This window comes from Anser cygnoides, chromosome 1, assembly GCF_040182565.1.
Source record: "Anser cygnoides isolate HZ-2024a breed goose chromosome 1, Taihu_goose_T2T_genome, whole genome shotgun sequence".
Classification (NCBI taxonomy): domain Eukaryota; kingdom Metazoa; phylum Chordata; class Aves; order Anseriformes; family Anatidae; genus Anser; species Anser cygnoides.
The window spans coordinates 186,668,604-186,691,720 of NC_089873.1; the positions used below are offsets into that span (position 1 = coordinate 186,668,604).

The 23,117-nt window shown below is 39.7% G+C and overlaps 1 long non-coding RNA gene across 2 annotated transcripts; it reads right to left on the bottom strand.

Moving 5' to 3' along the window:
* Positions 1-394: 394 nt before the first annotated feature.
* On the bottom strand, positions 395-17,152 carry LOC136789595 (uncharacterized). 2 transcript variants are annotated; one of them, XR_010828294.1, is made up of 3 exons: positions 15,210-17,152; positions 7,565-7,707; positions 395-619 (listed from the first exon to the last, which is right to left on the bottom strand). It is a non-coding gene; the product is annotated as an uncharacterized lncRNA (long non-coding RNA). The 2 variants fall into 2 exon arrangements; XR_010828293.1 differs by having other exon boundaries at positions 7,537-7,707.
* Positions 17,153-23,117: the final 5,965 nt, after the last annotated feature.

The window sequence follows — 23,117 nt, forward strand, 5'->3', positions numbered from 1 at the left end:
CATCTCGTAAACACACACAGCACTAAACTTTGTAAGAAAGGTACATAGAGACAAAAACAGAAGGAGTAAATGGAAATGGCTGGTTCACTACAAAGCAAGTGGTTTCATAAAATACTAGGTCTGGCGGGGGAGTGGACCTAACTAATACCTTTCTTCATCTCTTCCTCTTGCTTCCAAGCTAATCTACATCCCTCCCTCCCACACATCAATGTAAACTCATGGGACCAATGATCTAGGTAAAAAATAAAAACCCTCCTTTGAGTTTCAATTTCAAAGACAAACAATATTTTTAATAGTTCCATCTTACAGACTCAATTGAGAGAGTCAATTGGCAGATGCTGAAGCCCCAAGAAGTGGGAGGGTGGGAAGACTGGGTCCACAGGCAGCCACAAACACGCAGGCTTGGCAGGATGAGATGAACTCATGTAAAGCAGATGCTCAGAGGGCTAATTCTGCTTTGTGCTTATGCGTGTGCTTCAGAAAAGATCAGCCATTTCTCAGAAAAAGAAAATGGCCATGAAAGGATTCCCTGAGAGGTTTGAGTCAGACACAAACTAAGGCTCTCCTGTGGTGCAATGATTGAAGTGGAAAGTCCTCCAAGATGATTATTTTCCTGCCCCTGTGAATAGAAGACATAAATGATTTGGTCATTGTATGACCCTCTCATATTCCCTCATTAAGAAATGATAGATAGACTCACACGCCACTGGGAGATCACAAATATTGCTATTACAGAGAGAAGACCAAATAAAACACTCATCCTCTGACACTTTGGAAGGCTAGCCACAAGATTTATGACCACCATTAAGTTTAAAGTTTTCATGGCTTTAAAATGAGTGGTTACTTCATTAGCATGCAGAACAATTTTACAAATTATGTTTTCATTGTGGCACCAGCAATGAAAATAATCCCCGCTGGGATCAACCCTTATTCCTAACACAAATATAATATATTTGCTGAAGTGCTATGGTTCAGTTTACAGACTTGGCTTGTCTAAAGACTGTCCTAATTTTTGTCTGAGAACTAAGTTCTCAGACTTAGTTAATGAGATAATTTATGCTAATTTCCCCACCCCCTTTGTTCATTTGCAGAAATAAGAGGGTTCAGTGTCTGAGCACGTCTGGCCCATCTCTGTCAGGCTGTGCTCCCCAGACCTGCTCGTGTGTTGCAGTCAGCACTGTGGTCTGTCAGAGGTTTTCAGTGAGATCTCTGCTACAGCTCAAAGACAAACAGCATCTCCTGCATCTTCAAGTCAATTTTCCATCACAGTATGGCCCACAAAAGGTTGCTTCACTGCTCTGTCCATAGGCAGTGGGATGACCATATAGAGAGTTCTTGGGTTGGAGGAGAGCTGGTACCTGGCAAAATCTTAGTTAAATATCTATCTGTGTGGTTTGAGAGACTTTTTTTTTTTTTTTTCCTAGTGCTAATATTCCTATGTTAGTAGGAATGAGACCATTTTGTGACAATTTTTGTTTCTGCTTGTGCATTTGTTTCCACTGTTTATTGTTTATTTTATATATTTACGTTATTATGACAATCTGGGAGAGGAGTGGTGAGCCGCTCACTTTAAACAGGCAACTTTTGTTGTAAATATAAATCCCTAAAGATGGATGAGCTAGTGGAAACTTTTCAAAAGAAGGAAAGAAAACATACATAATTCACCAATTTCAGGAGATATGGTGCCACACAACCATCCCTTCAGGATACATATTACAGAAAAAGTGTTCTGAGGGCTGCCTGGCTTCTCCAGCATGTTCCAGTTCTTGACATTGCCAGAAATTTGAAACAGAGCTGATATACTTGAATGAATCAAATAGCAAAATGTCACAGCAGGTTTAGAGTGAAATAACTTCAGATCACTCGTTTGTCAAGAAAGAAAGACAGCAGTGACTCTGGCAGAGAAGAAACTTCTAGAAGATGTTTAATGAATCTAACCTGTACAACAGAATGTATCTTTGGACAGAAAGCAAACAAATAAATAAACAAACACAAACAAGTATTTCTAAGGACAGAGGAGCAGTGGAGTGCTGGATATACAGAAAGATATAGGTAAAATCCTGCAGCAAAGAAAATGGGCATCAAGAACCTGCCATTGTCAGGGGGGAAGATGTTGAATTAAGTTCATTTTCATTCATTTTATTACTGTTATCCTTTCAGAAATATAAAGGACATAACCAGTATAAAAATATACACGGTGGATGAGTCAGATACTGCTTATTTTACAATTAGAAAGTGCTGGATACCAAGGCCTGATTGAATTCTTCAGGAATCTCTTTGCAAAGAGTGATGATAAGGACTAACTTTGCTGTTAGGGCTAGGTGTATTTCTGAAGTCACGTCGGAGCCAGTAATGTAAAAGATTCAGACAAGAATGCATGCACCATAAACTGGAGGTTGAATTTGGACAAGTATTACACGTCGTCCATAATGACAGAGGGACATATAACATCTATCCAACAACAAGACAGCTTGTTAATGGATAAGCTTGGCATACGTAATACAGTGCTAATGACAGCACTGAGAGCAGACTGATCAAAAGCAACAGATGGTGCAAGAGATTTTGAGTAGAGCAGCTTTACCGATGAGAGATGACATCGAAGTGCTAGATGTGGATGAGTCATGGTTTCCCCTCTCCACAACCTGTATCAAAGGTCAACATAGCAGCTTCTGCTGTATCAAGATTTTCTCACTGTGTTAGCAGATGAAAAAGAAGACATTACCCAAACTGTGTGTTGGCTAAAGAATTTCATTAATCACTCTACCCTGGCTGATGAGATTGTCTTCTTTTTTTTGACTAAGACTTTGGATGGTCACGTATAGAAAAAAAAAATTCTTAAGGCACAATTTACTCGAATTTGTTGTGAAATCATTAATGATTATTGGTGGAGCTTATTTAAATGCTAAATAGGTTAAGATATTTTCTGTCCTACTGAATAATAGAAGGGACTGACGATCCTTTGGATCAGTAAACTGTGATCAAAAAGCAAGGCTCTGTGCTGCCAGTAAGCATCTGTCACTTTTAGGGTACCATATATCCAACCTATTTTAGGCATTAGTTATGTATGAGAGAAATTGCATCCAATTGCACCCTGGAAGTGTTTAGGTTCCATATGAAAGGGAACAATAAGAGGAATATATACAGCTAGTTCAGATGTAAATGCTTTCCTTAGTCATCTGAATTTGATTTGAGGCAGGTACCAGCTGAGGAGACAAAATCAGATGAGGAATACATCACTGCATAAATAAGATCATTGTGTAATCATTTTCACTTCCTAGCTTCATGAAAAGCAAACAAGTAAAACAATTTATATCATGTCATTGGCTCTGTCAAGTCTGCCATGTCAGAGAAAGCACTAGATACAAGGTCTGTATTGCAAATAAATAAATAAATAAAAATAAAAGCATTGGAAGATTGCCTTGTGTTCAAAACCTTATTTTTGAAGGGTATATTTGATATCACCTGGATTTATTTTTATTTTTAACTCTTGAGAAATGTTTCCAAGAAATATGTATACAAACTAGCATCATATCTCAAAGAAGTACCTAAGGTGAGATGGAGGAACAGCATTTCAGCTTGCAGTCTTGTTCCACAGCCATATATAAAGCATTTCTTAGACTGGCATGGAAATAATTTATTCCTTAGCTAGCAGATAATCATACCCCTGATGACACCCACTCTGAAGAAGCATAAAATCTATAAGCAACACTTGTGACAAGTACCAAGCACATTTCAGTTCAGTCCTTTCTAATTTTACATATTTCTCAGTCACATACTTATTTGAAGTGTTCTATAGTTATGTAAGTTGTGGGTGTTTTAGAAAATAAATGTTTTTTGGATTTCCTACATCATTGTGTTGGACATTATACAGGGATTAGTGCAGGCTAGATAGCTGCCTACTGTCATATAAAAGGACAATAACTGAAGTAAGTAACAGGATATCTAGATTTCAGAAAGATAAATAATGGCAAAGCTTTGTTCAGAGCGTTTGAGAAATTTAGGTAAGCCCTCTGAGGACAGATCAGACAGCTGTGGTGATGACCTCCTGAAAGAACGTAAAGTGCAGAGGAAACATACAGTGGTACCAAGATGCCAGAAGAGAAACGTAAAATGCTCCCAAACATCTATAGAAAGAAAGGGCTTGAAAGACCCAGGGAAAGAGCTTGCACTCAGAGCAGGAAGGGATGGCGCCAGGATGGGGAGACGTGTTACTGTTGAGGAAAGCAGAGACACATTTGAGATCTGCCTTTCCCACTCAGCGCCGTCTTTACAGGAAAGCAAAACTCATGGAAAGAAAACACTTTTTTCACAGAACACACATTTTGTAACTTGGACAATGTTAGGAACTTTTGCAAAAACTCTTTGTGAAGGAGCATGAATTCACACCTTCTTGGTAAATCCCTAAAAGCACATGAAGTGACATCAGTGAATGCTGCAAGCCACTTTTCCATGCTAAAGGCTGAAAATGACCCAGGCCAGATGCCAATATAAAAAGATTGTTTCTTATGACAAGTAGTGCATGTAAGCTATCATGCAAAAAGATGATCTTTGTGATGTGAATCCACTGTGCTGAATTCAAAGAGCCTGGACTGACAACTAATGCAAAAAAGAATCTGGACACTGGGAAGGTGACTCACTCCAGAGCATCCAAATCTATCCTGTAGCTCGGAAAAGCAACTGTGTCTATTCCTGACAAATCACTGAATGAATACATTAGAAATACACTCAAGGGCAAAGAGATCTACAAGCTAGAAATCCTTATGAGCCAGAACTGCCATGGTGTAGAGGAAGATTGTGTGCTTGGTTTAGTGAGGATTTAGAGAAAGAGTAAGAGGATTTTGTAGTTTGTGCCATGCATATTGTGGAGAAGAAGGTGAATTTGTGGACCTGAATACAAACATAAGAAAATGTAGATTTCTGTGCCTGAGCCTGTTATCTAGGTACTTTTGGAGTGTGATTCATTTTCTCCTAAAGGAGCTGTTTAAAATAGACCCTATGAAACGTGTCCCACGAGTGCCTCTTTCCTTGATGCCCCAAGGGAAGCCAAAGCTGTCAAACTTAGGTGTAGACAACTACACTGTAGAAGTCTGACCAGCCAGGAAGGTCGCCTCATACCTGCCTCAAAATATCCTACATCTTTATCAAAAGAAAATATTGTATTATTTGTTTGTGATACTTTGAGAGAGGACATGTTCTTACTGATACTAAGATTTGCTTTTGACTGAGAAAGAACTGAAAGTTTTGCTAATACTATTATTTTCGTTAATCATTGAAAAGGAGTGTTCTGTCATTCAGAAGACAATTACTAAACTACAATTTGTGGTCTCCATGCAAAGGCTTCAGCTCTAAACATCTTCAAAACAAAACAAAACAAAACAACAAACAAACAAACAAAAACAACAACAACAACAACAAACCAGTTTCACGATTTAGATAATGCCAATTCCTGAAATTATTTTTTTAAATTTTTTTTTTTTTTCACTGAAAACCCTTCTAATAGCATCCGTAGACTATTGGAAGGAGAAAATCTTCTTTCTCATCCAGATCCTCCTATCCAGACTGCATTTTCTGTCAAGGAAATTATTTTCCCTTTTTCCTTCTTTGCCTAACAAGGACAATGAAAGATCACTAACAAAAAAACATACAGTAAACCAATCTTTTCACATGCATGATTAAGAACAAATGAGGCCCATTATCTACAAATAGCAACACAAACTTTATTCACTTTCTGACGTTTTCTCTACCACCAAGAGTTGCCAAGCAAGTGTTTTTTCTCCTTGTCCAAAACAAGTGTCAAAAGAAATCTCCATTCTCTGGACTTGCAAACCCCTCTAGCCCTCATTTTTCAGTATGGATTTACAGAAAAACTGCCTTGAAACATCTTTAAGAGAAAGAATAATGTTTGGTTGAGACATATATCTTGGCTGGTAGAGCTAACTGTACATACAAACTAAATGTAGGCTTTTTGTAAGGCCTTTGAGGACCAGAGAAAATGTTTTATGGTGAGAAACTTGACAGGATCAGACTGTTTAACGTATCACAGAGTAGAATGGCTGGTGACTTGCTGACTTTGCTTAAGTACCTTCACGGGGAAAAATGTCTGGGTACTCAAAGAGTTTTAAAACTAGTGGAAAAAGACATGTCCAGAAGAGTTCATATACATATTTGGAAGCTGAAGCTATACTCATTTCTATGAAAAAATATACACATACATTTAAAAGTAAGGATGATTTTCCATTACAATGGGTAACAAAGAGAGGAGCAAGATCCTCCACTTTTTGGTGTTCAGTTTCAGCCCCGTTAGCTATTCCGACAGACATGCTTTAGTCAAACAAGATACTTTCATACATGGATGGCTGCATGAAATGCAATAGCTTGTGAAATTGGTCAGACCCAATGGTGCAAAACTGCTTCTTATCCTTATATGTTATGAATGTAGGAAGTTATTCATTTGTGCAAAGCTGCAGCACATTATTGCTACAAGGGAAGGTTAACCTTCACCTCATGTATCCCTCTGGAATCCCATTGAGGCAGTGTAAGTTAGAGAGAGACAGCAATTTTTCAATTTCTGCTCAAGAAAAACATATTTATCTAGGATCAAGCTGATAACTTCAAATTTTCTGTCTCCTTACTGCTTATTATTTATTGAAAATTGCTTCATAGAACGTTTTATTAAGACGCTATCTCCTAGTCCTAGAAGATAGTCAGGTATCATTGCTTCACTTTATGGCCCAATAAATGCAGAGAGATGAGCTGTCACCTGCAGCTGGAATGGGAACGGATTGGGAATCTCTGATACGGGTGACTCAAATCCTACTTATTAACTCAGCTGCCTTACAGAAGGATTACATGACACTCATGTTCCCAGCCATTCTTCCTGTGATTCTGGCTCTGAGCTCTGTGCAGCCCCCTTCCAGAAAAACAAAACGAAACAGGACTTTTCATCCTCAGCATCTTTCTGTTGCCTACTAACAGCAATGTAGTACACTGCCAAAATATCCCCCTTTAGCACATGGCCCAAGTCAGTAAATACAATCCCTTTTGCAATTCAAAGGGTAGAGATTTGTGCTGCTGATACAGTTTGTGGTGCCCCATCAAAGGGGTCATTATTTCTACGCATCATAGAGTATCCATTTTTTCAGGCTATTTTTTTTCCCAAGAAATTAGTTAATATAATTCTTATAGAAAGATAGAGGTTTTAGAGTGTAACACTTGCGTGGGATATAGTGGAATCTGGGTGTTTCAAGCACCATCTACAGAAACAGCAACTGCTTGTATTCCAAGCATCTAGGCACGGTGGGTGAGATGTACTGTTGTACAAATCCCTGAGGTGATGTATGTTGGCCAATAACCATCTCTCTGACAACACCATCTACTAACTCCCCCTGTGCTGAGCAGCTCTTGGTGCAAATGAAAGGGATCGGGTTGTAGCTAGAGCCCAGCACAAGGGCCTGTGCTGTGCACGTGGTGCACTTGCCTGGCTTTAGTGTTCACAGCAGCCTGCTTCAATTCAACTGCTCTGCAATCTCAAAATACCTTAGTGAAATAATGATGTAAATCTTACACCTTAAGCCAGCGTGACTCCGGTGTGCAAACCAGGCTGGTGTGTAAGCAGGTGTATGTCACTCCGCACATATAAATCACACTGTAGTCCAAACCACCTCCCAAGGCAGATCCAAAGGGGAAGATCCACAAGTTTTTCCAATCCTGGAAATAGAGAAAAAAATAGCTTTAATAAACTGACAAAAATAAACTGAAGAGTCATGTTCTGTCCTCAGGTTTTGGAGGGAAAGCAGTAAAAAGTTATGACAAATGGAGTTCTCAGGCCCTTTCTACGGTACTCACCTTTACTGCAGGGTTACTCCAACAAGCCAAATGAACAAGGAGACATAAGAATAAATGTGCCTTCCACAAGAACGACATAATAGAACTGGAAAAAAAAAAAAAAAGAAAAGAAAAGAAAAAAAAAGCCTCTGTCTGAAGAGGCCACCTGCATTAGCTCTATTAGCTCTATTAGCTCATTTCCTGCTCTAGCAGGAAACACTTCAGTATGAATCACAGCTGTCAGTCTTTTGATTGATGCTTCTGTGTCTGCTCCCTTCCATGGTCTCAGGAGGGATTTAGGGATTTGCAAGCTACAGAAGACGACCTGCTCAGCAGGAATGATGCCAACAGACTAGTCGCTTAAGTGCTCAATTTCCTCAGCTACTGCAGGATTTGGTAGGAGCTGGGACCTTTCCCTGCGGCATCCGAGTTGGCCAGAGTACATCCAAGCAAAAAGCACTCTGAAAGTCATCATGGACCATTCAAGTGCCCGTTACTGGTCCTGCTCCTCCTCCCTCCCAGTCAGCAGCTATCTGGCACTGAATTCACCTGTAACAAGAGGGATCATGATACAAATGATCATGAATATTGCAACGTTCATAGAGACTCAAAAATAATATTAGCACCTAATATTCAAGTGTCATCCAAGGCAAGAAAGGTTTCCAACAAGGGTCCATTTCAGAAGCTGTCTCCAAATGCTTGGTCACTGCAACAAGGCAGTGGCACTGCCAGACATGTGCCCTACCAAAACACGATGGCATCCTCAAGGGTCCCAGAGGAAGCAAGAAATGTTGTGACCCATACAAGGAATTTATAATAATTAATTTATATTCATTTATACTCAGGTCATGCCCCCAAATATCAATACTGTGATATTTTCGTCCTTTCTTTCCCCCACCTCAGCATAGTTTGGTGGTTGGTTGAACTTTTCGTATTTCTGAAGGTCACCGGCACTGTTCAAAGCAAAGCACCTTTCTTTATGATAGAGTGAGTCAAGTAGCAGTGCTGCTGCACAGCAACAGCTTTACAGTAATACATAAGAATGAGCTCATCAGTGAGCAGAGCCTTGAGGCAGCTTAGGCATAAACTACTTAGCAAACACCAGGAATGCTGTCCCACCCCTTGGCATAGGACTCAGGTGTCTTTCTGAGATGTGATGATGGCTTTTTTTTTAAGACCTACTAGGATATGTACCAATTGATAGAAGAATAAGTTTGGTGGACAAGTTCTTCCGTCAACTACACTGTTCACAGTCTGGTCTTTTAACAGTCATTCCCATTTAAAGCCTAAACCAAACTCCAACATACAAATCGTCCCCCAGCATCTTTCCTGGTGGAGGCACAGGGGACTGCATCGTTAGGGGAGGGTCGACCAGCAGAGAACCACTGAATTCTGTAGAGCTGACAAAATGTACACAGCTAAGGTCCAGATCCAGTGATTTGATTAATTTACAGGATTATTTTTTTTTTGCACCTAGAAACAGCAAGTAAGTGCTGTGCAGTTTCCTTGGGAAAAAAATAAAAATAAAAAAATAAAAAAGGAAAACACTCAAGTACTGTCCTGCAGTGGATGATTCAGTATGATCAGTGGTTTATAAATATTTAAAACATCAGTCATCCCAAATGAGGCAAAATCTACATCAGGTTTGGTAGGACATGGTGAGTTACTCTGAGGTAAGGGGGAAAGACTTCCTCTCTCGTCAAATCAGCAACTGCAGAGATGTTTCTGAAGTACTTATTTATGGGGATGAGTTTGGAAGGATCGATGATGAGCTGATTCTGCATAAGCTCCCAGGGGCCACCACACTGCATAATGGGAGAGGGAATGAGGGCAAGTGAGCTGAACCTGAAGCCACCTCATTGCATGCAAAATTAGATGAAATGTTGTGATTTCTGTGAACTATTCTGTCTATGCACTATACATTTATCACTGTTACTAATTATCAGGGATCAAGATAGCATCCAAAGGCTTCTACCCAGCAAGATTGTTACTGACATCATCTGGAATGGGAAATTAATCCAAAATCTTTACAACGTTTTTTTGAAATTGTAACTAGCTGTACATATGAAGTATGAAATTTTCCTTTCTGTTGGTTATGTATGTAATTTAAATACTCAGTCATTTTCTTATCTCGTTTTCATTTTGCAACCCCTTTGGTTCAAACAGACTTTTCAAAAGATGGTCATAGTACCCACGTATAATTTAAAAGCCAGCTCTTTTCCTCAGACGTCAAAGCACTTCACAGGACCAACATTCCTATTTTGCAAAAACACACCCTGAGCACAGGTGTACTCATGGTTATGCAAGACAGGCAGAGGAGACAGTCAAGGACGGAGGATGAATTGGGTCAGCTCCAAGGACTCTGATGCATGCTTAAAGTATTCAGGCTCGAAGCATGACTTGTTAGATAGAATATTTGGCTAATATTTCAGAGTAACAAGCATAGAAATTGCCTGCACATCATTTTAGTTGAATAATTAATTTAGAGGAGGCAATCTATAGGCACATGCTCTGGAGAGAGTTGGGCAGCTGTAGAGGGTAGTAAAATAAATTTCTTTCTGTAGATATCTAGTGAGCTAGGGACACTAGGCCAGATGCACAGTCTTTTAACAGCACAGCTTTGATCAGGTGAATTCTACTTTTTTTCCTTCTCTAGAACAGCTTCTGCTCAAGGGTTCAATGCTGAAGAGATGATGGTGTTAGTTCTGATTCTGTTCCACCAAAGGGCCCCAGGTTTCTCAGCATGGCCCTTTGGTTTAAAAGGTCTGCTCCTACTACTTCCCAAACCATCACCTTTGGGTAGGAAGCAGATTCCTGACCTGATTGTTAGAAAGCTCATCCAACAATCTTCATGGTAATAATGGAAATAACTTCTGCCTTCCCATTAGGCCTTCTGCTGCACACAGAGACTGAGATATCTTCCACATCTTAGAAAATCTTATCTGTGAGCAAATATGACATGGTTTGTGAGAGGACTGAAACAAGCAAACTCACAGACTCTTAGATAACAGAGTAGATGAGAGTATATCATCAAGAAGATCTCAAATATGTTTATTTTTGCACTATTGGAATGCAAGGTTATATAAAGTCTTGACTTGTCTTTTTAAAATAACAAAAGATATTTTAATATTTCCACACGTGTTCAGGTTCTAGAAGCTTTGAAAGACCACTTGGTATCACAAACTGTGGATAAAGCCTTAAAAAAATAATGACCTTAATTGACTGGGAACAAAACCACATCAGAGAGTTGAAAAAGTTTGGTACAAAATAAACTATTCTTAGTTTATCCACAGTAATTCTGGGCTAGGCCACGCAGTGAAGAGAGAGTGTTCAAAAACTTGCAGGTTTCCTGAGTAATGAGGATCTCAACCTGAAGGGAAAAGCAATAGGGCATGTGAATAACGTGATAATCTCAGAAGTCCTCATGAGTCCCTTTCAGATGATAATGAAGACAGCTAACCTGTTTTTGTAAGTATTTTCCTGTATTAAATTACTTAACAGCTATGTCCGCCATCAAGAGGATGTTTTGTCCATAAATTTCTATGAACATCTTTAAAGATGGCTGTTTTTTTCAGCACAAATTTCCACTGCCTGGTGGAGTAGACATAGGTACAGCTTTGAAACTTTTGCTGGCTCTCAGCTCCCTGGCTGAAACAGCAAGTGATTTAATGCTAATGGCTCATAATTTAATTAGATGTATTTGTGTATGTCAGAATTACATCCTTTTCTTTTTTTTTTTTTTGGGGGGGGGGGGGGGGCTTTTTTTTTTTTCTCTCCCTGTGTATTGTTCTCCATGTTGTATTTTTGCTCAGCAAAAGATATGAAGACAAACTACAACCATAGTCTGGTTTGTGAATAATAAACACATTAGTGGGTACTCAGTTACTGTGACAAAAGTGATGCTGCTCCAGAAAATTTACACATTACTAATGACAAATGTCACTCATTAAAGGCTGGTTCCAGAAGAGGAGGGGGATGGGGGTCCACAGCAGTGGCTACACTCAGATGTAAGAAGGGAAGAGGTAAAGAACAAGAGCCTGAGATAAAATTTAGATGTTTCACTTTCTAACTATTAGGATAAATAACTTCTTGTGTATATACAATATCCTCTGCAGAGAGTAATACATAACTGCCAATTACATGAGGCCTTTCCCTTACTACAAACTCACACACAAACAGAACTTATGTTGGGAAGACCTTACTTGTATATTTGTCATAATTAAAACAATTCACTTGGAAATATTCACTCATATCTTTTTCTGTTTTACACCAATATCTTAAATTTTTGTTTTCTCCTATCTATAGCAGTTTACTTTTCTTACATGTCTTGTCATTTAATTTGATTTTTCCACACCAGAATGCAGTGATACGCACCATATTGAGCTATTCTGAAGAAGGCCAATGAGTTGCCACTTTAAAGGTTTCTGCAAAACATTGACCTTGTCATTCTCAATACATTTAAGAGAACTTCTCATGTGTGCAGTTTTCAATTAAAACAACTTAGGTCACCTGTATCAAAGCTCCTCTGCTTCAAAACTGTCCTCCAACATAGGGAGCAGACTACAGAGACAAAGATGCTCTTTCTACCTCCCTGCCCGCTGTCCTTTGCAGGCTGACAGCTTCTTCTGCTACAGAAAACCTTTAGCAAGAGGGAAATGACTTGGAAAACACCTGGCCTTCTCACAGAACGCTCAAGAGAGGGAGAAAAGAAGATGATGAAAACATCCTAAAATTGTGAGAAAACAGCATTTCAATCACTGGTTACTAACAGAATAAAGAGGATTCATCCTGCCTATGTTTAAATGTTATTGTCTGGTCTAGGTCAGCTGCTTAGGCTCCATGCCTCTATAGCCAAGAAGACAGATGGGCACTTCCAGAGGATGTCAGACTGTCGTAAGAAATACATATAAAATTCAAACAAATATATATAAATAAAGAGTGATGAATCAGTCTGCAAAGGTACCTCTCTCTTCAGGGACTATGTAGTGATTCTAGGAAGCTAGTCTGAACACTTCAAGCGAAAAGGTTGCCTACCACGTGTTGAGTACAGGGGATGCTTTAGACAGCAAGAATTCAATGAAAGGAGTCCCATCCTTGGGCAGAGACAGTAAATGCCCGTGCTGCATCTCAGTGTGCTGTCACACAGCATTTCCCTACAACAGGAAACACAACGCTGCTCTTCTGAAGTCCATGAGATCTGCACGGCCATGGCCTTCATCATTTGGCTGCTTCACCACTTAGCTAGTAATTACTTGGCTAACCATGACACTGTTAAATACTAACTAGTAGTGAGGGAAAATTGCACACCTTCTGCAGTTCTTATAGTTCAGAAAGGTCTCCTTTCTTGCTCGGAAGCAATAACTAGAAATGACCATTTTATCCTCTTGTTCCTCTTCTTTCATCACCAGAGCTTCAGCAAACAGAAAGCTTAATTCATCTGCAGAGTCCCAAATGTTGTGGATTATCCTGTTTGTACTGATGACAGAATTTGCAGTATGTGGCCACATGGCTCAACAACAGTTCAAAAAAACTGGCACGGGAAGAGATAGCACATGCCAGAACTGTGGCAATTTGACACAAGTAGCCCTGGCTCAGAAATCCTGCAATCTCTAGCAGGAAGCCGTGATACTGCTTCTCCCTTAATTTGGATTGTCCCAAACTGTCTGTGTTTTGATGGAAAGACTGAAGAGTGTTTGAAGAGGACAGTTTGTCCCTATTTACCTGTTTGGTAATACCAACCCCTAAACACCAGCCTGGTGTGGGAAGTTTTGGAAATAATGACCGATCCTCGTCACTCTCCAAGATAAAATAATCTGTCACATTCTCACTGGTCCTTCACTTTCTGTTTTCTCAAACTAATAGGTATCTAATATATCTTATGTATAATGACTTGTATATTCTGTTCTCTTTTCTTTGGGCTTCTCCCTCCTTTGTATCTCTTCCAAGTTTTGTCTTTTTTTATTTGGTGCAAAACTTGTAGAGAGGGTTGTAATTTTTCCATTACAACTAATTTGGGTGGGAAAAACTGATGAATTTTCAGGTACACAAACCATTCCTTAGGTCTGCAGCAGAAACAGCATGCTTTAATTGCAGTTTGGGAGCAATAGTAGCAGTTTTAACTATTATGTTTGTACTAGATGCGGACACTTCACAGAAATAGGTTGCCTACCACCTGTTGAGTACAGGAGAATGTTAGCAAGGGGAGAGATGATCAAATCATTAACATTTGTGAGAGAGCAAAAGAGACAAGTCATTTCCTTCTGTAGAATAATAATGATTTAACATGAGAAGGGATGTGTGAAAATTACTGTGCTGTAAAACTACTAGTTCTTCTATGTCCCTCATCTGTTAGAATTATCCCCTTTGACTCCAGCCTCATGTCTTGAAAGTGTGTATGTCATTCCTAATACTTGGACATAAAGGTAAGAGAGGGATTGGTTGTTTTGCAGGGAATCATTTCCTTCTGGCTTTTCTGGTCATTCTGGTGCTCATTTATCCATGCTCATTAAATTTTGGTGTCACAAGGAGTATCCTTTGTATGTACATCATAATACATTTATATTTTCAGCTCATTTCAGAATATACCAATTACTGTACCTTTTCACACCATCTCAGCACCAAAAAAAAACACCTTAAGAACTGGGCAAACAAGTATAATATGTCCCCCTAAGAGTCTTCAGTTTCCAATCTCCTTTTGGCACACATTATTCTTCCAGTGGAGAACGTTTATATGTATTTTAAAGAGTCTCAATGGATTTCTCTTCCTCGAGTTCTTCATGGTTCCTCTTAAACCCTTTAAACTTGTGGCTTTCGTGTAATCTTGCGGCAAGGAGTTCCACAGCTTGCTGCACATTTTGTGAGGAATCCTTTTTTTGTTAGTTCTCTGTAGGGTCTATATCCAACATATCAATGGTAGACTTGACAGCTACTGGGCTTGCTGTCAATTACCTCTCAAATCCCCATTCATGTCAGCTCTGGGGCTTTGGCTGTGACAGCATCCAGCAGTCTGTTGTAAGAGATCCATGGTGCAAACCTGGTGGCCAGAACAGTGTCACACTGCCTGACCAGGACACCACGCCAATCAGATGGGCAGATACACAGATTATCTTAAAAAAAAAGGCAAACCAAAATGAGGCAAAGGCCTTTCTGTTTCCTGTGATTAGGTTGCTGAAGTTAGAATGAAGAAATTACTACAATTACTCTCCTCATCAGCTTCAGAATATACCACCCCCATACACACCAACACTGTCCCCTAATTCCAGTTCCTGGTGTTTAATTTGCCACCTAACAGTGACTGGGTTGGGACCCATTGGGACCATTTCCAATACTTTCTCCAAAAGAAAATAGGGGGAATCATTCCCCGCAGGAAAGGATTTAAATCTTACCCTGTGAACCCCTGGGAGAGTGCAGGGAGGTTGCTTACGTGGCATCATTGCCTCCTATGGACAGTAACTTGGAATCTTTTTGTACCATTATGACATAGTAGCTAATGATTCACTTTCCTCGTTATTTTTCTTAACTGTGTCATGTTTTCCCCGTCCTTCCATCAAGCCTTTTCATTCTCTTTCACTCTCCCGTCCACTGCTTCTCATTATCCTTCCATAATCCCATTGTACAATCTAACCACCATCTGCATTTCCCTTAGCCCTAACCTGAAAAAAGGGGCCTGTCAGATATTACCACATTTCAAAGACTAGCAGTGACAATGAAAGGTTTTTAGAGTGATAAGTGAGTAAAGAAATACAGGCTGTTAACCTAAAGGAGGAACATAAGAAAGGGATTTGGCACATGAAAGAAAATGCAATATAAAGAAGTAAATTAGATTGTCTTATTTACCTTCTCTCGAGGGAGTATCCATGAAACTCAAAGGCAGAAGAAGTAATTTTTAAACATACAATTAGCCATGCAATGTATTACCTCAAATATAACTGAGGAAAGAGCTTTGTGCTATCTTACAGAGAAATTAGACAATTGGATGGGATATAGGTACCAGGAAATCCACAATTGCATTACGTGTGCTAAACAAATTACAGCAGTTTACTTAAAATCCCAGCCTATTGTTGGGGCCCCCAATAACTGCTATGTGAGCTGGTGGAGGTGAGGGAGTGGGTAAAAGTTACACAAGCAGGTAAGTCTCTAATTATCTAGCTGTATGTTTAGGCCTCTTCCATCAAAGCTTGATTTCTGTGAAATAAAATCTACTGGGCCAGTGAGGTGTCTGCTCCAATTTAATACAGCAATTCCAACACATCATGTCAATTTTTTGGTTCCTTGTCTTTTTATCACACACATCAGACCCACAGAATCCCCTTTTTCTTCTGAACCAGTGAACATGAAAAGGGAAAGATAAGCTGTAAAGGAAGGAATCAAAAGCATGATTTTGTTTAAAAATTGCTAGCGAGCCAACTTTTCTGTCTCTACCTGTGATAATGGCCTGCACCCAGGGGTGACTATACAGCAGAAAGAAATTATTAGGTAATTGGAAAGGCAGGTACTTACATTTGAACTGCAGGCAAAACCACTCTCTTGGGTGATTTAACACAGAGGTCTTCATACCACAAGGTCTCCTGCTTAGTTAAAGCTAAAAATGTCCATTTCACTAATAATTCATTTTCAAAACAGATAATTAAGCAGTAAGACATTCTGAGGCATTTATTAATGTTTAATAATGCGTGGTACAAGGCAGAAGAATTTTGGTGCTTATTTGTTCTTTGTAATCTTTCTAATTCTTCTGTCTGTCCTCAATCTGTATTTTTTTTTCCCAAAATGCCTTTAAAAGTGCAGACTTCAGTGCAGCATGTAAATCATTTAAACCCAAGATCATAATTAGGTTGTAAAGCATTGAGTATATGCATGTTTTATGAAAAGTACATCCTTGTGCTTCAGCAGTGAAAACCTAAGGCTTCTTTTTTTTTTTTCTTTTTTTTTTTTTCTAGAATAAAACCTAGCCCAGCAAGCTTTAATTGGATCTCTGTGGGAGAGAGTTCATTTGTTGAACTTGTGCCTCTACCTGATTTATTTACATGGGTGTGTATATACACTGAAAATGGGAGTTTCTGATTCCAGCACATGAATGAAACTCTTCTAAAAATATAAAAAGGAAATAAAAACACCAAGGATTTTGTTCTGTTTACCCATGCATAATCTTCTGAAAGCTGTGAAAGGAAACAGGCAGTGGTGCAAATTGTTAAACAGGAGATCATTCAAAAGCTCAAGTCAACAGGCATGGGAGAAGGGTGTATCAGTGGGGCTTTGGAAGATGGTTTTTATTTTTCAGGCAAAGCTGGGGTCCAGGTGAAGCCTCCGGTAATGTCATTTCCTGTATAAAACTCTCAGTATGTCACATTTCCCAGATGCATCTCTTTTCAGAATTCAAGTCATTAGGTGGTCATTTCTCATCTCTAGGAGACCTGAAGGTTGCAGATCAATACTGCAAGTGGGTGATTAGTTGACATCAAGCATCAGGGTTTGCAATTATCTAATCCAAAGGTGAGGGAAGCAATTGGAAGCAAGTGGCTGCAAGGACTGAAATAATTAGATCAGATAGTTCTTGTAATGTGAAGTATATATATTGCCAAGAAATGCTAAAAGCAAATGGAAAGAATTAAGTGCACACTTCCAAAAACGCAGACTAAGTTTCACAAGATCAGATTTGACTCTGATTGAAACTATTGACAAAAGAGAGAAGAGGAAAGCACTGGTTTTATAAGCCTGCATGGTAAACATTTTCATTCTGTCACCATCCAAATATAGTTGACACGGTAAATTAAATCCCTATGCCAGGCCTTTCAGGGTGCTTCACTTGTGGGTAGCTTTGGTAGCTGGATGGTGTTGGCATGGATGATTGTGCCAGTTCTGCCAGGTGCTTTGATGCTGACAGCAGGTAAACCTGGAGAGAAAGCAAGGAACATATTTAAGTTCTCTGATGACTTCCAATGGAACAAAAAGAGCAGTTTGGAGACTGCATTACAAGTCATCTTGCAGGTTTCCTGCAGTAGGAAGACTGTGTGAAAGAAAGGAACTAAAGGGGCAAGTGTCAATGTCAAAGCAAAGCAGCTACCCAAACACCTGAAAATATTCCAAAAGAGCTATCATCTTTTAGAGGGGAAAGAGCAATTCTCACAATTAATGTTATTGATTCCCCATATGAACAGAGAGCTGCAGAGCACTGAGCCAAATTTGTAATAGCATAATGTTAATCTAAACCAGGAAGGACAAACTAACACAGAGCTGAGCTCCTTCCACTGAGGCACAGCACCGGTAGGGCTGTGAGCACTCCACTAGCAGCTGAAGAAGGGACACCAACCACCAATGCTTCTGCACGACGTGGTTCTCGAAGAGAGACCTCTGCAGGCTTCGGGCTGAGGGGGCATGATGTATCACAAGGCCAAGAGTTAGCAATATTCCAGCATAAATACATTCCTGGAGACCATCTGACTAATTCTGAGCTGATTCCTTACATTGGTAGTATCCACAGAGACCTGTGGATCACTACAAGATATGTAACCACAAGAGCTCTGTGGAGCTGGTAAGGAAAAACATGGTGGGTATCTGGGCACATAAATGAAAGATGGAAGTTGCCAGCATGGAGAGAAAGAGAATATTTTTAAAAAAAAAAAAAGGGGGGGGGCACACAGCATTAAAGTATATAGTCTTCTAAAAAACAAAAGCATGCTTAACAGAAATGTTAGGTCTGGACACCAAAATCATTCTAGTGTACGTGTGCAAACTGACAGGAACAGAAGAATTATCATCAAATAACAATGTCTAGTAAAGTAAGTCTAGTAAAGTCTAGTAAAATGGTACAGGAGAACAGTAGGAAGTGAAATGAAATGAGATGAAAAGAAATGAAATGAACCTGAATCCAGAAAAGGCAACTGGAGATTTTCTGCAAACCAGAAAGGCACCATGCATCTGATTTTTTTCATTTTCTGCTAGAAATACTTTAATTTAGATAATCAGTTTGATTTTCACATCTATTAGTTCTTACAGAGGCCCCTGCTATTCAGTCTCAGACCTTTCATCACAAGGGCAAGCTACATTACAGATCAACCACACTTACACTAACATGCAGCAAAAATCTCTTTAAACATCATAATGGGGAAAAAAAAAGGCCTAAGAAATACAGTTATCTTCTGTGCCCATTGCTCTTTCAATATCATGTACACACACTGTAATAGCCACTGGGAGCTGTAGTAGCTTGTAGCAGGTTTTGATTTTCAGGTCTAAGACTTGCAGCTGTGTTTCCAGAGTTTATCGGCTTGCACAAACTGCAGCTGGCCATAGCTTTTCAGGCCTGCGTATCTCTTCTGGACCCCAAGTGCTTTGCTGTCCCAAAATCATAGAATTGTAGAATCATTTACACTGGAAAAGGCCATTAAGATCAAGTCCAACCATCCACCTAACAATACAGGTTCATCACTAAACGGCGTCACTACACAGTGAGTCTTGTTTTTCCCCAGGACTACTTATCCAATTTGATAGGATGACAAAGCTTGTGACTTTTTTCAGTTTAATGATCTGTAGTTTTCTGGGAAGCTCCATCCTGTTATACAGTTTTAACATCTGGCCTGAAATATTAAAGAAAAATATGTTACAGTAAATGGGGACTTTTTACTTCTAGTATATGAAATGGTTCATTAAGCTGCTATTTAATGTCCTGTACAAGAAAACACAATAGAATCTCCCTGCTACAACCAGGCACAGTTTCATAGCTCAAAATTTACATTTAAGGACTCTAGAAGGCTAACAGTGAGGGAAATGAAAAAAAAAAAAAAAAAAAAGGATCTCCATAAATCTGGATGGGATGAAAGGATGTAAATTCTGCATGTAGCTAAGGAGAGTTTTTAAATTCACAGTAGAAGAGTCTGTGTCCATGGATTTACAGGAATCACTCACCATCTTCGTCCTCTTGACGTGTCTGAGCTGCACGGCCTCTAAGTATGGTCCATGAGTCCTGTATGCAAGATAAAATTACTTGTGAATAGGAACCACTTCAGCAGAGACTGTGAAAACATCCTGTTCAGAAGTGTCTTGGGAGGGTCTTCCATGGGGTAGGGTTTTATAAAGCGTGTATAATTTTTGAATAGGTTTAAATTTGCTATTCTGCTCATCCTTCCTCCATATTTCTCATCTTGTGATATATATATATATATATATCTTATATTTACCTGATGTGCTATAATGAGAATTGAGGAATTGAAGGATTTATGCTGCACAGAAATGAACTGCAGTGGATCTGCACATTGTGCTGCCACCCTGAACATGCTCTTAATGTGAAAGCTGAATCTTTTAAGCTTTCTCATCTTCCTTGTGACTGAAAGTTAAATAAGTTCATAGTGAAGAATTTTTAAATGCTTAACTGCAGTGATTTGAGTTTCAGCTAGAATAATACACAGAACACAATAAACCTGCTGCAGTTGTGATGCTGCTGTTCAGTATAAGAAATCTAAATTGTTGGTGGATGCTCCTTAGTAGTTTTTGGCCTGTAAAATCTGCCTTTATTTGTGTCATCTCAGTTAACATATAAATAACTTTGACAAGTCCTTTCCAGGTTCCTGGTGGGCTACTACTGTAAAATGAAATTAAAAACAATAATATCAATTACAGTACCTTTGAGTGGGGTATAAATTCAGGCTGTCTCTAAAGTGCTTTGTGGAGTTACCTTGGATACAGAATCTGGCCCATTGTCTCTGGTGGAAAGTAACATCTTAATTGGAGGTTTTTAGTGGGTATAATTACTTCAAGATCTCCACCGACATTTCATTTGACATTTCTGCTATTTAGTAGTAGTAAGTCCTAGTTAGATCTCTGTGCCTCCCTCTGTGCAACTCTATGCTAAAGAAATATTCTGGCATAAACACCTTTCAGTGAGAAAATACCTTGTCAGCTGGTCTCATTCTGCACCTCATTACCAGCAGTAGGGGTGTGTGGGTTTTGCCTGCTCGTGGAGAGGAGCTGACAGCAGCTCAAATAAGCAACAAAAACAAATGAGCAAGCAGCAGTCTGAAAATGAAGGTGAATCGGTTTTGTGTTGTATTCACTCACAGCTGCTTATTAGATCCTGAGACTTTCTTCATCCCGGTGGAGACAAAAGGCTGATTTGACAGCAGAGGCTCGGGCGCAATGTGGGAAGGCCGATAAGGGCTGTGAAAGCTCCGGTCCTGCACAGTCCCAGCCAGGGATGGATTCAAGGCTGTGGGGAGAGAGACCTAGGGGCAGAAGATGTCCTCACTAACCTCAGCTAGGAATTAAGGAAAAGATGCAGGGCTGCCAGTACTGTCGCTTTGGGCAGCAAGCTGCTATTTCGGAACACAGCAGAAATCAGCTGAAATGTTGTCCAGCAGCTCTGGCTCTGTGGCACCCATCGGTCCCAGGAGGGTCACAGCCGCACACGCTTGGGCCTGAGCTGCCCCATGGCACAGGTAACACAGCGCCGATCCAAGTATGGCCACCGACTGCTTTCAGACTTGGCAGTGCTGGTAGGCCTGGACTTGGCAATTTGCATTTGTTTATGCCTTTAGGGTCTGTATTAACTAACCCGGGTACTGGTAGCGTAGCTGAAGCCATGCCAATTTGGCACTGCCAAGGTACTGACCATGCCTTGCAGGCAGGTTTCCATCCTGTGCTGGTCTCCCTGCTGATGCCAGCAGAAAGTACTTTGGTGCCCCAGCACTGCTGTGAAGGCACCATGGACATTGCCTCATAGCCAGGAATCAAGATGCAGAGCTCCCCCGGGCAGCAGTCTGCCATCAAGTCTGTTTACTGCCTCTAACAGATTCCAGTTATGCCTTTTAATTTTCATGCTGAATTAATTACCTGCCCATCCACACAGATGGCTTCAGAATAAAAATACAGCGCATGTCCTCATCTTTCATTTAAACTTCCTTTCATACCAGTGCAGTGGCTGGCAAGAACCCATATAACAAACCCTGACAGCTAAGACTCCGGTTAGAGAAGCTGAATTGGAAAAATTGATCCTGAAGCTGCCCTCCAAACTCTGCATCTCAAGGTTACAGCGAGCCCGCGTGTATGGAGCAGAGCAGAGGGCATGAAACCCAGCTCCCTGGGGTGGTGCTCTTCTGTCACACTCATATACAGCCAGAAAGACGGATGAATAACCCACGCTGTATGACATTTGGATGTGTGATAAAACACTTTTTTCCTTAAGACATTTCACTTCACCCTTCATTTCATCAGCTTCTAGTTTCGTGATACAAAATGGCTCGCTTTTTTTGTTAACGCATCTGTGACATTTCATTAAAATATTGGCAATGGGAGGCCCTGAGTTTCTTACAAAAATAAATGCATTTTTATATAATCTACTGAGTGTCCTGGCTTTGCTGGTTTAGCCCTCACTACTGACCTTACTACGTGAAGGCTGTAAACTGCTTTCAGTGTAGAGCAGGCATTCTCTGGCTTCAGAGAAGGGCTGCCTTTTTGTGCAGAAATCACATGAGATCCATTCAGACATGTTCCCGTTCAATATTAATGGCACCCTCCCTCTCTGTAAGTTATAAAAAAATCAATTTGGTCACTTGAGAGATGGGAAATCATTTCTATTCACTCAAGTTATTTATGGATCTAAATCCCTCATGCCCTAATGGAAGAATATTCCTATCATTATTAGCATTATAGAGACACAGGCACTGAAAGAGAGTACTATGCACTTTATTCGTATCTTTCTTACAATGAAGGAACATGAGTGAACCCTTGATTTGAGTCTTTGTACCTACAAAGGCAATGAGCTCTAGCAGGTGGAGAATGGGCTTCTCTTTAATCTCACAAATGACAACTCTCTATATTTTTTTAATGAGAAGAAATCTCATCTTTGCTTTCCGTCTAATTAATAATGTTTTCAATTCACCTCTGCTTGGACCATGTCCAGGAGTGACGACTTCTATTAATAGTTAATTCTTTATAAGGTTCTAATAATGCTGTCTTCACTGACAAAGAAAGTCTATTTCCTTTAAAACAAATTCTCTTCTGAACCGTGCAGCAAACACTTGGAAGCATTTCTGCTGGTCTCTTATCTTATAAAAACATTTGCAATTTTGTCTCTTTTAATACAATCTCAGAAGCCACATAAGAAAACTTTGTTTGGGTTTAACATCTTCAGATTCCAAAGTATGCTGAGGAAGGACAGAGGCCCAAGTGTTTAAATATTAGATTCAGAGTTCAGGCATCAAATATGAAGTTTCAAAATAAAGAACTGAAAGATACACTGTCTTTGAGAGAGACAAACCAAGGGAAAGAGATAGTAGAAGATGTGTTTTTATATGACAAAAGAAATG